This window comes from Phragmites australis, chromosome 19 (assembly GCF_958298935.1).
Source record: "Phragmites australis chromosome 19, lpPhrAust1.1, whole genome shotgun sequence".
Lineage (NCBI taxonomy): Eukaryota > Viridiplantae > Streptophyta > Magnoliopsida > Poales > Poaceae > Phragmites > Phragmites australis.
Genome location: NC_084939.1, coordinates 5,034,794 through 5,048,330, shown reverse-complemented (window position 1 = coordinate 5,048,330; position 13,537 = coordinate 5,034,794).

The window sequence follows — 13,537 nt, the reverse complement described above, 5'->3', positions numbered from 1 at the left end:
AAGAGATTTAGGCACCCAAAGTTGCCTAGGAAGTTTGCCCTTAGCTTGAGTTCCAATGAATTTTGTCATAATTTTACCATTTTTAAGCTTATGCAATAGAAAATGATGATCATTAAATGTGGACTTGTATTTGGAAGGCAAAATAGGGAGAGGTTTGGTAGGAATTGGACACTCCCTTGTGTGGTGTCCGGTGACTTGACAATGTTGGCAATATGAACCAACTTCCTTGATGAAACAATTCTTGATCTCCGGTGTCTTTATGATCCTTTTTACCGGGTTGGGGAAGCATCCAAGTCCTTTCTTGTTGTAGTACAAAGCATTCTTCATGAGGATTTCCTTGTGCTTGTACTCCCCCTTAGTCAACCGGGCCACACAAGATTTGAGACTTGCAATTTCACTTTCAAGCTCTTGCTCCCGTGCATGGTTAGTCTTAGATGATGATGTAATATCACATGATATATCACCAAGATCATCACAAGAAGTAGATGCATTGACCTTAACTACATCATTATCAACCAAATCATTCAAGCTACGATCAATGGCATCATAGGCATACTCAAGTTCTTGATGTTTGTATATTAGGCCATCATGCTCAAGTTTTAGCTTATAGTTACTTGCTTTGAGAGACTTGTTGGATTCAACTACTTCATCATATTTTCCAAGCAAATTATTGTGTTTAGTGAGCAACTCATCATGTTTAGAACTAAGCATGGAGTTAGCATTTTCAAGCAACTTGATTTTAGCCTTTTGCCTCTTGATTATAGTAGCATAGTCATTCATTAGCTTAGATAGATCATTAGGAGAAAGATCATTATCATCACTACTATCATCTTCCTCAGTACTCACCTTGTTGTTACCTTTTGCCATGAGGCACATAGGTGGTGGAGGTAGAGGTGGATCATCATTGACGATTGCAAGACCCGCGAAGTTGTTGTCATCATTATCACTTGAGTCATCACTTGAGCTCTCACCGGAGACCCATTCACCAACAAAGTAGGCTTTACGTCCTCCACCTCTCTTGTTAAAGAGCTTCTTCTTCTTCTTATCTTGATCCTTCTTCTTGTACTTGTCCTCATCCTCACTTGCATCAAGCCTCTTGGACTTGTTCTTGTTTCTCTTGTCAGGATGAGGGCAATCATATGATATATGACCAAGATTACCACAATTGTAGCACTTCTTCTTGTCTCCACCCTCGAACTTGTCAAATTTCTTCGGACGAAATTTATTCTTCTTGGGATCATAGTTGTAGCCCTTCTTTTGAAACTTAAAGATCATCCTTGTGGTTCTTCTCATGAGAAGAGCAAGCTCGGTGTCGGAGTCATTATCATCATCTTCATCATTATCGTCATCTTCATCACTTTCACTTGATGATGACGGAAGCTTGATCTTCTTCTTCTTGTTGTCGACCATCTTTGCTTTGAGAGCAAGGTTTTTCTTGGATGAAGACTCATGATCTCCGAACAAGAACATTTCATGCGCACATATCTTTCCAACGGCATCGGTGATGGTCATGTCATTGATGTCTCTTTCATGAAGAAGAGAGATAACAATATTGTATTGTGGCTTGGGAAGTACCATCAAGATCCTACGAATAACATCTCCATCGGACAATTGAGTGAGTTCAAGAGAATTGATTTCTTCCACAAGCATGTTCATACGAGAATACATATTATTGCATAATTCATTTGGAAGCATCTTGAATTGATTTAGAGCATTCATAAGCACATGATATCTTTCTTCACGAATTCTCCTAGATCCCTCATGAATTTCACAAAGAGCGACCCAAATGTCATGAGCGAATTCCTTACTTCTAACTCTAGAGAAAACTTCTTCACTAATTCCTTCAAATATAGCATTCTTAGCCTTAGCATTCCACCTAACTTCTTGTTCGGTAAAAGTTTGTTCAAACTCAACGGAGGTTGCTTGCCAACACTCGGGGGAAATAGTCTCTAGGTAGCTCGCCATGCGAACTTTCCAATATGCAAAGTTCTTTCCCTCGAACCTTGGCACGCTACTTCCGCTCCCCGGGGCCATTTCTCTAGGATTTTAAGCCTATCAAGAGAACGTGGCTCTGATACCAATTGAAAGGATCGAATAGCCCAAGAAGGGGGGGTGAATTGGGATATTAATTAAAACTTCTACCGCTTTAGCAAATAAAAGTAAAAGGAAATGTGACTAAGGGATTTAACTAGAACTAGATAGCTAATCAAGCAAGAATTAACTAAGAAAGATAATCACTAAGAAGAACTTGCAATAATAACAAAACTCAAAATAAGATGCAAGAAAGTAAGGAGTTGGAGAAGACAACACCGATTTTGTAATAGCTGTTGTCTTACATTATTTTTTTTATTGAACCATGAGGCTTGAAATCATTAGCATGGCTCACATTCATCTTCCTGAGCTTCTTCAACTACGGTACGACAAGAACCATAGGGGAAGGATAATTTTCGCAGGGCAACAGGTACAACAATAATACGTGATTTTCAATTGCCCTCATAACTTGGTACTTACTCAATAAATGTATTGGATATCTTTGAAGTTGGTCCCGTTGCGTTCCAAGAGTGTGCGTAAGATTAAGGAGTTAGACCCTCGATTCCATGAGCCACTCGCACAGGTAGGACTACAACCATTCACTCTCATGATGGTCGGAGCTCCCATGGAGGGCGGTGGCAGGACTCCCCTCCCGCCGATTGAGGTGTCATTGCTCACAGGCCTCGTCGACCGCACTTTCCTTGTGGAGAGATGACCATAACTTTGCAGGACATGGCCATGCTGACCAAGCTACCGATCAGGGGCACCCCGCTAGTACTTTCACAACCAGCAAAGGAGCAGTGGAAGAATTATATTCAGTCCAGGTAATTATTTGTTTTGTAATGCACTTCATATGTTCTAGTGTTATTCATGCTTCATTGAGTCTCTGCATCTTGTAGATTTGGTGTGCAATATGACATGAAGGATGTTGGGCTCTCAATGTCATGGATTCACGGGCTACCACAGTTCGGTCCTTTCCCACCGGATGCAGACGAGGCTACAATTATGCAGTATTACGAGGTGTACTTGTACATCTTTCTGGGATGCATCATGTTATGCAACACGGCAAACTATTATGTATTTTCTCATATTGTATGGTTAGCGGGTCAGCTCGCGTTACGTCCCTATGAGCTGACATCTTACAGTTGGGGATCTACTGTGTTGGCTGTTATGTACAAAGGATTATGTGCCGCAACCCAGCGGTCAAAGAAGATGAGCTCTATTTCTTGGTGCCTACACCTTTTACAGCTCTGGAGTTGGGAGTACCTCCCAGTTTATCGACCGTGGGTGAGCAAGACTTACTATCCAGTCCCCATCTCCGATGACGTTGCCAATGACATGAGGCCTACAATGGGGTATCGGTGAATTCATGCCAGGTTGAGATGGACTCACCAGCAAGACCATGGTAACTACTCCTGGGTGACCAGTGACCTAGACGTCCTCAGCGCCGATCTCATGGAGTGGGATCCATGGTGTTATGGAACGAGTGGCTGAAATTGCGACCGGATGCCTCATCGCATCCTCTTGTTTTCGTGACTTGGACTTATGGATGACCAGATGCTTCTTGCTGGACATGAATAATGTGGAAGTGTATTCTCCTGAGCGTGTACAGAGGCAATTCGGTCACCAACAGTTGGTTCCAATACCTCCCCCACAAGATGTTGGTCGGGTGTATGAGTAAGTGTGTTATTGTACGTACCATTATTACATTAGGTGATCCCTGTTATGAAATTATAACTGCTTATGTAACGTACAGGAGGAGCGCACAAGGGAACGCCGACACGCATGACTGGTCTGAGATTAATGCGGAGCACATAAACAGGTAGACGGAATCAGGCGTAGTGGATGTCATCGTTCCTGCGGGATAGTACGATGACGGCACGTACTGGGAGTACCTTTTGTGGTACCGTTCCCGCACGTGTTCCACCTTACTCAGCGGAATCATACCGCCAGCCCCCAGACCCTTCCCCGAGGATCGTGCCCGTCTTCTTCATGTGGTGGTAAGTGATGCTGTACTTCTAACGATTTTTACTAGTTACACATCCATATTACTAACATGACCCTCAACAAATACAGACTGAAGCGAGGTACGAAATGCATACGCAGGCGGAGCAAGCATGTGGGGAAGCAAGTGGGTCATCAATGCGGAGGGATTGGAACCCTCTCCGGGACTACATGAGGACGAGAGGGTCTCTGAAAGGATCGAATAGCCCAAGAGGGGGGGTGAATTGGGATATTAATTATAACTTCTACCGCTTTAGCAAATAAAAGTAAAAGGAAATGTGACTAAGGGATTTAACTAGAACTAGATAGCTAATCAAGCAAGAATTAACTAAGAAAGATAATCACTAAGAAGAACTTGCAATAATAACAAAACTCAAAATAAGATGCAAGAAAGTAAGGAGTTGGAGAAGACAACACCGATTTTTTTTTCGAGGTTTCGAGAAGTTGGCACTTCCCCCTAGTCCTCGTTGGAGCATCCACCAAGGATGTCGCTCCCCCTTGAGTCACCAAGGCTCAAGTGCTCTCTCTTGATTACCCCTTCTCCATCTCCGGATTGGCGGGTATCAAACCAAGTACATCCTCCTTCTCCCGGGGCTCCCACAATTCCTCCAAGAGCTCACCGAGAAATCCTTCGATCACCAAGACCGTCTAGGTGTTGCCAACCACCAAGAGTAACAAGCCTCAAGCTTCGCTTGACAAAGACAAAGCCTAGACAACAACTAGATGCACACTTGCTACTCTTCAAGCACTCAAAGAAGTCCTTAATCCTCAACTAAGAACTTGGAATGGACACAAGTGCTCTCTCTCTTGCTTTTAAATGACACACCAAGTGTATGAGCTGCTACAGAGTCGCAAGAGCAGCTGTTGAAACCATCTGAGTGGGTATTTATAGCCTAGAGATAAAAATTAGCCGTTGGCTAACCACTCCCATTTTTCTGTAATCACCGGATAAACCGCTGGCTATATCCTTAAGATCACCGGATAATCCGGTGGGTTCAAACCCAGAGTCAGCTGTCACTAGCCGTTGCACGGCAACATTTGTCCGGTGATAAACTCCGGTGAACAACAGTCATCACCGGATAATCCGGTGAGTACAACTTACCCGACCCTTTAGATTTCATAACCTTCTGCAAGAAATACTCCGGTGATATTTTTTGCTCTCACCGGATAATCCGGTGAGTTCAATTTGTCTGAGTTTCTTCGCAACATTTCTCCGGTGTTCTGCCAGCTAAGTCACCGGAGAGTCCGGTGACTGTAATTTTCCACTGTGGTCCCAAGCAATGCTCTCTGCAAGAAATAGTCCGGTGTTCATATTATGGGGCATCGGATAATCCGGTGAATACAAAGTTGTTTTTCTCCCAAAATTTTCTCTGCTGGAAAAGCTCCGGTGGTCACCGGACTTCCATCACCGGACATTCCGGTGTGACACTTCTGAAATTTTTCATATAATTCGGATGCCTCAATTAGTGTTTATCCGGTGAGTATTAGACATCCATCAGAGGATAATCCGGTGAATAAATTTTTTGTGAGCTCGTCCAATTCAAATCTCTTTGAGCTCTAATTCCTTGACAGCTTCACCATGGACTTGTATGCTCTACCTACTGCTAGAATTTAACAAGTGTGCATCATCTATGTCTAGACTCACTAAGTCAAGCTACTACTTTTAGCCCCCCTTTATAGTACGGTCAAAAGACTAAAAGAAAAGAAGACCTATACTACTCTAAGTATCCTCCATCTCCTTTGTGACACTTAGAACTAGAAGATCCTTAGTCTTAAAGCATATGTCCTTTGATTGTCCATATAAGCACTTTAGGGACCAAGATTACCCAAATGTCATTGTATACTGAATTTTTGATTCCCTTCAAAACAAATTGTTAGTCACAGTAATATGGTTGTCATTAATCACCGAAACACTTACCACTTACCTAGGGGCCTAGATGCTACAGTCTCGCTCGTTGTCCGCGTTACATGGTCTAGGTGGTTGTGCCCTGCGTTCGAGGGGGTACGACGTATCAGCCATGGACCCATCCTGTGCCTCTCACAGCAGGCGCTCGTCCAGTGCCTGTGAGGCACAATCACGGGAGGCACCTTCGTCTGCGGCCCATCATGTGCCATGCTCTTGTGCTGAAGCCGAGGAGTTCGCAGAGGCTCCTACTTTTGAGCAGTGTACACTGGGTTTCCAGCCCCCTCAGTGGACACAACCTCCTCAGACTATGTAGACACCTCCACCAGTAGTATCAACTCATCACGATGATGTCATTGACTGCACGCAGCAGACGTCAACCTGGAGCGGCACACAAGATTTTGACTAGGTTGTGGCATTGCAGGTGGGCAACTTCACCGAGCTACTAAGCGGCCAGTACCCCCAATATCTCGATGCACCTGGGGTTCACAGTGGTACCAGCATGATGAGACTTTAGCATTCCAGACTCCATCGGAGCATGTAATACCGGCGTCCACACTTTCGCATGAGGATCCTACATCGTGGTACATGTAGGCCCGAGTTAACGGTTCTGGATACACGTTCAATGGAGGTGCAACACCACACGACGATGATGATGACGAGCAAGGGCACACGTGATAGGGGCCAACGCAGGCCGCTGGGATGAGGGCCACACACCCATCAGACACTTACACTCCTGGGGATTATGTGCGGCGGCGGCGTTAATGAGCCACTGCAGTTGTTCGGTGCACTTGCACTTGTTACTGACACATGTGTTATTCACTATATTGTGTACTCATCTGTATTATGTCTTACGCACTGCAATGTTAAAGTAATTACATTTAATTTACATAATCTTTGTAAAATAATTAGGACACATAACTTATTTATGAGTTATTTATTAAACATTTGTATATATTAATTACGATATTTAATACCTATTTAATGTTTATTAAAAAATCAGCGATTTGTGCTTTGGTGCAGAGCAATAACATTGCAGTCAAAGATCAATACATATATGGCGAGATATTCTAGTACAGGCTATCCATGGACACCTACAATGATCGATATAGTATTAAATACCTTCTTGTAGGTTGTGCATGGAGGGAATGATGATCCCTTTAATGAGTGCAACCTAATCCAAGCTGTGTCCAAATTGCATGCAAGACCGCCCTGTTCTGCGTTGACCGTTCTGCTCCTACATGTAACAACCGACGACCTTAGGGCCCTCTTACATGAGCGCCGCTAAATATACCTCAGGGTGTGCGAACTAGCCGATCATCCTTCTGTGCTTGGTTTCTGTATGAGGCAAAGAAGGATGGCGATGTTGCCTGACCAGTATGCATCCCACATACAGGTTTGTCATTTTCTATTGTTCACCCTACTTATCTTATTGTTATTGATTCGAATGCTCCTCTTCTGTGTTAGGCATTCTCAGAAGACACAGAGTTGATCAACACAGAAATCCCACACTTCTTGGTGATCCATATGCTCTTCGGCGGGGGTGTGATACCTGGTTTGCATAGAAGACGACAAAGATCAGCGAACCTAAGGGGTACAAGAGCGCCCTCTACTATTCTACATGAAAATGATGAGGCCGATGCGGACGATGATTTCATACCACCAATGCCTCGACGTTCCACCAGCCATACAGGAGAAGGTTCAACGAGCACTATAAGAGGACGTTCACACACCACATCGACATGGTGTCCAACCAACAACGAAATAGGATGTGCTCCTACCGTGATACCTTAAGATGACGATGATGACGATTTCATGCCACCTCGCCCCCTTCCCTCCGAGGATTCTATCTCTGGAGGACCGTGATGACCATGAAAATGATGTTGGATTTCCTTGTACCCGTCCTCACAACTTCCAACCATCACCTCGGAGATGACAACCATCTTACCATGGTAGCCTTGACTGGCACAACTGGCATTCTTTCGCTAATTTACATCGTCAATTTCCACCACCATCTTGAGATGCTTAATGATACAAGGGCTAATGTTGTGCATGTTCAAACATACCTAAGTGTTAAGGCTGCCCACCGCCTTAGAGACTACATGCTTTCTTTCTCACGTAATTTGAAATGTATAGTTAAATTAGCAAATATTTTCAAATTTTGCTGAAATTTGGCAATTACATGAAATGAAAACACACCGATAAATAATTTTAAATTTTGTTGAAATTTGCCAATTACATGAAGTGTCAACTCACCGGCATAAAATGACAGTTAAATTAGCAAATAATTTTAAATTTAGTTGAAAGTTGCCAATTACAAGAAATAACAACGTGCCGGTATCAAATGACAGAAGCGAACCGCAGCCGGCCACAACTATATTTGGCAATTACATAAAATAACAACACGCACAAAAAAAATTGTCAAGAAATAGGCATTTTCGACACACCGTGTGCCGAATACGCACTTTTGCCGTATTCGACACACGATGTGCCGAATGCAGGTGATTTTCGGTACACCATGTGCCGAATACGGCCAACAGTGCTGTATTTATCACACGGTGTGCTAAAAATACCTTTTTCGGTACACCGTATACCGAAAATGGATTTTTGGTACACCGTATCCTGAATACAGATGCCAGATTCGTGAATACGACTACATGTTGCCTATTTTGATAAATACGCTCACATATGTTGTCTAATTTTGTATTTTTGCCACATGAGACACGAACTCCATTAAATAGAGATGAGCAGTGTAATCCTTAAAATTAACTTTAAAAAGGCATACGACAAAGTTAAATAGCCATTCCTACTACACTCCCTTCATATGAAAAGATTTTCGCCTAAATTGTGAACTATAACATCCTGATTTTTAGAATTTACAACTTTTAAGAAATTTCCAAGATTATTGAATAGCTTTGCCAGTAGAATAGGTTTAAAACCTATTTTCTTAATCAATCAATCAATATAGGTAATTATTTTGTGTACATTGGATGCTGAATTTTGTTAGAAGCTAGATAAATGAATTAGACTTCTTTTTCTCTTTCTTTGTTTTTGGTGTTTCGAGTGAAAATGGTTTCAAAAAGATTTTTTTAAAACTCAACAGTGAATAAGTTAAGCATCTTAATGGTTGGAATTCAAAATTCTTGAATTCATCATCTATTCAATTATTAATCATATCTAAATCTTCTCTAGTTCAATTCAAATTTCTCCGCAAAAGTTTTTTTTAAAACCCTAGATATACCTAAAGTGTCTTTAAGCTCAGTCTTACTCAAGTCCAAACTCTTAGCCAAGTCTTCTAGAAGACCCAACAAAAAGGATCCACGAAATTTGCAAATATTCGCGGAGTCCTAGATATCCTCTTCTTCCCACGCGGTTTCAGAGTTCAAGATAGCCTCAAATGCAAGTCTTGACAATACTAAAGTTGTATGTCTCGTCGAGAGCTTCGATTTGAACTTATGGAAGTCCCCTTTTGGATAATGGAGCTAAAAGTTATGGCCCTCGAAATCAGTGCTGAGCAGATAAGTCTGAGTTCAAACAGTTTATCTTGTGGTGCATTTTTTAAAATCAAGATGGTATTTTCATAAGTTCCAATGAATACCAAAGATGTAGATCTTTTCGATTAATATAATTTAGAGTCCAAAAACTTCCAATTTAGAGTCCAGACGGTGGAGATATCATCCTCAGAATAGAGAGTTACGAAAAAGAAAACCGTAACCGACTCGAACTCGAACCCGAGTCGTGTCCGATTTGGACTCCACCTCAACCAGCCGGCACTAACCCTATAAATAAGAGTTTTATGCCCTCTCCTACCCCTATTCCACGCCCCTAAGCCCTAGATGCCGCTGCTACCCTGTCTGTGCTCCGCCGTTTGCTGGAACCACCGCAGACGCCCATGATATGCTACGTCGTCGTCTCCGTGAATCCTCCTTCCTCAACCATCGAAGCAAGTTGAGGACCCCTTCTTCTCCTCCCTTACTACTATTTTACCATCATACTAAGTTCCTAGCCAAGCCCTAGCCCTGGCGAAAGCCCGGTCTACGCAGTCATGGTCGTCGCCGTCGCGGACAGCCGCGTTATTGCCTTTTGGCATCGATGTTCCCGGCTGACCATAGGACTAATCAGCATACCCTTTGTCCAGCTCATGCCCCAGGATTTTTCCCACGCAAGCTCCAACCAGATCGGCTATTAGAGCACCGACGTCCCCGAGAACGCAATCACCGTGCGCTGCCCCAATCTAGACGCGTTCTGCATGCGCACCTGATATGCATTCGCATTCCCTGCCAATCCATAAGTTGTATGGATGTGCCATCGCTGTCTACGATGAAACTCGAGCTGCCGCCACTATGTAGACTTACCGGTAGTATCCTAAACCTAGAAGCATAACTCTGGTCATTTGATAATAGGTGGTCGAGACTAGACCTCAACGTACCTCTTCTTTAATCCAAGTTGATGCTTGCATAACATGCCAAGTCAGCACCACATCATCTTCTTTAGTCTAGTTTGCCCTATACTTCTTAAACCTTGCATAATGATGTTGTCCAGCCTAATGCAATGATTGCACAATAAAGTCTTTTATCTAGGAAGATAACTCCAATAAACCAATCTTTCCTTTTCAGCCTAATCCATCTTCCGAAAGTCCATTCTTTTTCATCTTAACTCCAATTTAGACGATTCTTGCATCTAAATGGTTCTAAAATCATAACTATCCAACCATAGTATTTTTAAAGGGTTTTGATGATATTTGGTATGTTTTTCTTAGTGTTTGCTTTGTGTTGTTTGTCGGTAGTTCCTGCGATTGGTCGATAGCGTTCCGGAATAGTTCGATGGACTTCAAGACCAAGGTTTCATCAACACTGAGCAATGTTGGATAAAAGGCAAGTGTCCTTGATCATCTTGAACCTATGTTTTAAAAGATTTATTTTACAAAATTGCATTCAATGTCTGTCAACTTGACGGGTAGTTACCTATGTTAGGGTTTACCTAGTTCTTCCTTTACATTTCTTGTAGCCTAAGTGGTAGTTGATATGAGTCTCTTGGGTAGAATTGCTTAGCCATGCTTTTGGGATGTTGGGAAGTGTCATATACATGTTTAGTGGACATATGCAATGGTGATGATGAACATATTTTAGTAACATAGAACCCTAGGACTTGGGAAAGGAGTTGGTTTGATAATGGTGGTTCATGTGGTGGGCTTGTAGATACATTCCAAGAAAAGGTGTTATGTTTTGTTGTTTATTTTCCTGTTGGATAGTCTTTGCCCAAGTATCACATATAAGGACCGGTTCGAGGAGCGGCAATCCAAGAAATACCATTCGAACACGATGCCGATATGGGTAAGGCTTAGCATATCAATTAGACATCTGGCTGGCATTCGTTGGGGTACCAGCACCTAATTGATGGACCATACTTCGTAGTGATCTCCTGGCGACACACCACTAGCGTGTGTTAAGTGTCTTGCAAACACAGCAACATGGGTATCACAACACGTGGCTAAAAGTTGGACAACCCTGCAAAGTGTAAAACTGTTATAACAGCCGTGCCCTCGGTTATAGGAGACTTGGATCCTCACTTGATTAGATGGTTATGGTATAATACAAGTGGTACTAGTTGGTTATGGTTTATGAGATGGTTAACCTTGGATGGTTAGTTGTTGGGTTGTTGGGTTATATTCAGTTAATAACTGATTAATGCTTTTGAATTACTTTACTATTTTCTTTACTCGCACTTACGCAAATATTTCATGTGTTATCCTATTCTTGTTGTAAGCCTACATATCATTATCTTTCCCACACTTGCTGAGCGCGTCATGTGCTCACACTTGCTATTTTCCCTATGACATGCGACATGTGTGGTGTTGCTCAGTGAGTGAAGATGCTGAAGGTTATAAAGACGAGATTGTGACGTGTCTCTCGGTCGCCTACCTGCGTGTTGTGGGGCACCAGTGCTTCTGTTCTGCTACAAATATCTACATAGAAGACAATATATGTCAATTGCTGAAGAGTTCAACGTTTAGTCTATAAAAGTATTGCTTTTGGTACTTCACATGTGACGTTCTTATGTGTGTTGAACATCTGGGCACACATAAGCCACATCTGGTTTTGTACATTAAAACCGGGTGTGACATGCACTTAAGTAGAAAGCCTCATTTTTAGGGATAGCGTAGCAATAAAAGGTAATAAAGAAATTGGCCATTACTTCTAAACAAAGAAAGGTCTACGTTAAGGTGATCCACTCTCTTCTATTTTGTTTAGCAATGTCGCTGATATATTAGCAGTTCTCATTGAGAGAGCAAAAAATGAAGGACAAGTTGAAGGAGTTGTACCCCATTTGGTGGATGCGGGCTTTCAATCCTTTAGTATGCCGATGGCATGATCTTATATGTAAGATGACCTGGAAAAGACCAATAACATGAAGCTTTTACTTTATGCTTTCGAGCAGCTTTCAGGGTTCAAAATAAATTTCTATAAAAATGAATTGTTTTGCTTTGGGGCAGCTCAAAACAAGGCCGACCAATATGCTGACATATCTGGATGTGCAATGGGTGAGTTACCATTGGTATCTAGAAATCCTGATTCATTACTGAAAATTTAAAAACTAGGACCGGAAAGGAGTTGAGGAACGAATCGAAAAAAGACTGAGTAGTTGAAAAGACAAGTACGTACCTATCTACATGGGGCAGATTGGTACTGCTAAAGTTAGTTCTTAGTAGTCTACCCACATATATGATGCTTTTCTTCCAAATCCCACACGGGTCTTAAAAAGGATCGACTATTTTTTATCAAGATTTTATTGGCAAAGCAATGGTAGAAAAAGAAATACCACCAGACAAAATAGAAAGTCCTATGTAAACCTAAAGATTTGGGTGGATTAAGGATAAGAACCTTGACATCCAACATACCTCTCTCCTATGTAAGTGGCTGTATAAGCTTTTAGCTGGGGATGGGATGTGGCAAGAATTGCTTCGAAACAAATAAATATATGGGTTAAAACCTCTTTCTCAAGTAGAAGGAAAACCAGGTAACTCGCTTTTGGCCCAGACTAATAAAAATGAAAAATATCATATTCAAATATGATACTTTTAACATGAAGGAAGATTTCAGAATTAAGTTTTATGAGAATATTTGGCTAGAAAATTCACCACTGAGGTGCCAATTTCCCTCCTTATATAACCTAGTGCGAAACAAAAAAAGATTCGGTAGCCAATGCGATGAAGTCATTTCCGACAAATATTTTATTTAGGTGGGAACTAAATGGTTCAAAATTAGTAGCATGGAATGAATTGATGGCTCGTCTAACCAGCATCACTTTGTTAGGGGACCCAAATGAGTTCAAATGAAGCTTAAACCAAACTGGAAAATTTATAGTTGGCTCTTCGTACAGAGAGCCCTGATGCAATGTGATGAGCCAACCCAAAAGAATAAAATATGGAAATTAAAGCTACCTTTAAAAATTAAAATATTTATTTGGTATTTGCACAAAGGGGTTCTCTTAACGAAGGATAACTTAAGTAAAAGATAATGCCTTGAACTACAACAGCTCAAGGCATTATCTTGTTACTATAAGTTCTATTAATACAAGTAAACACAGAGAAGAAAAAAA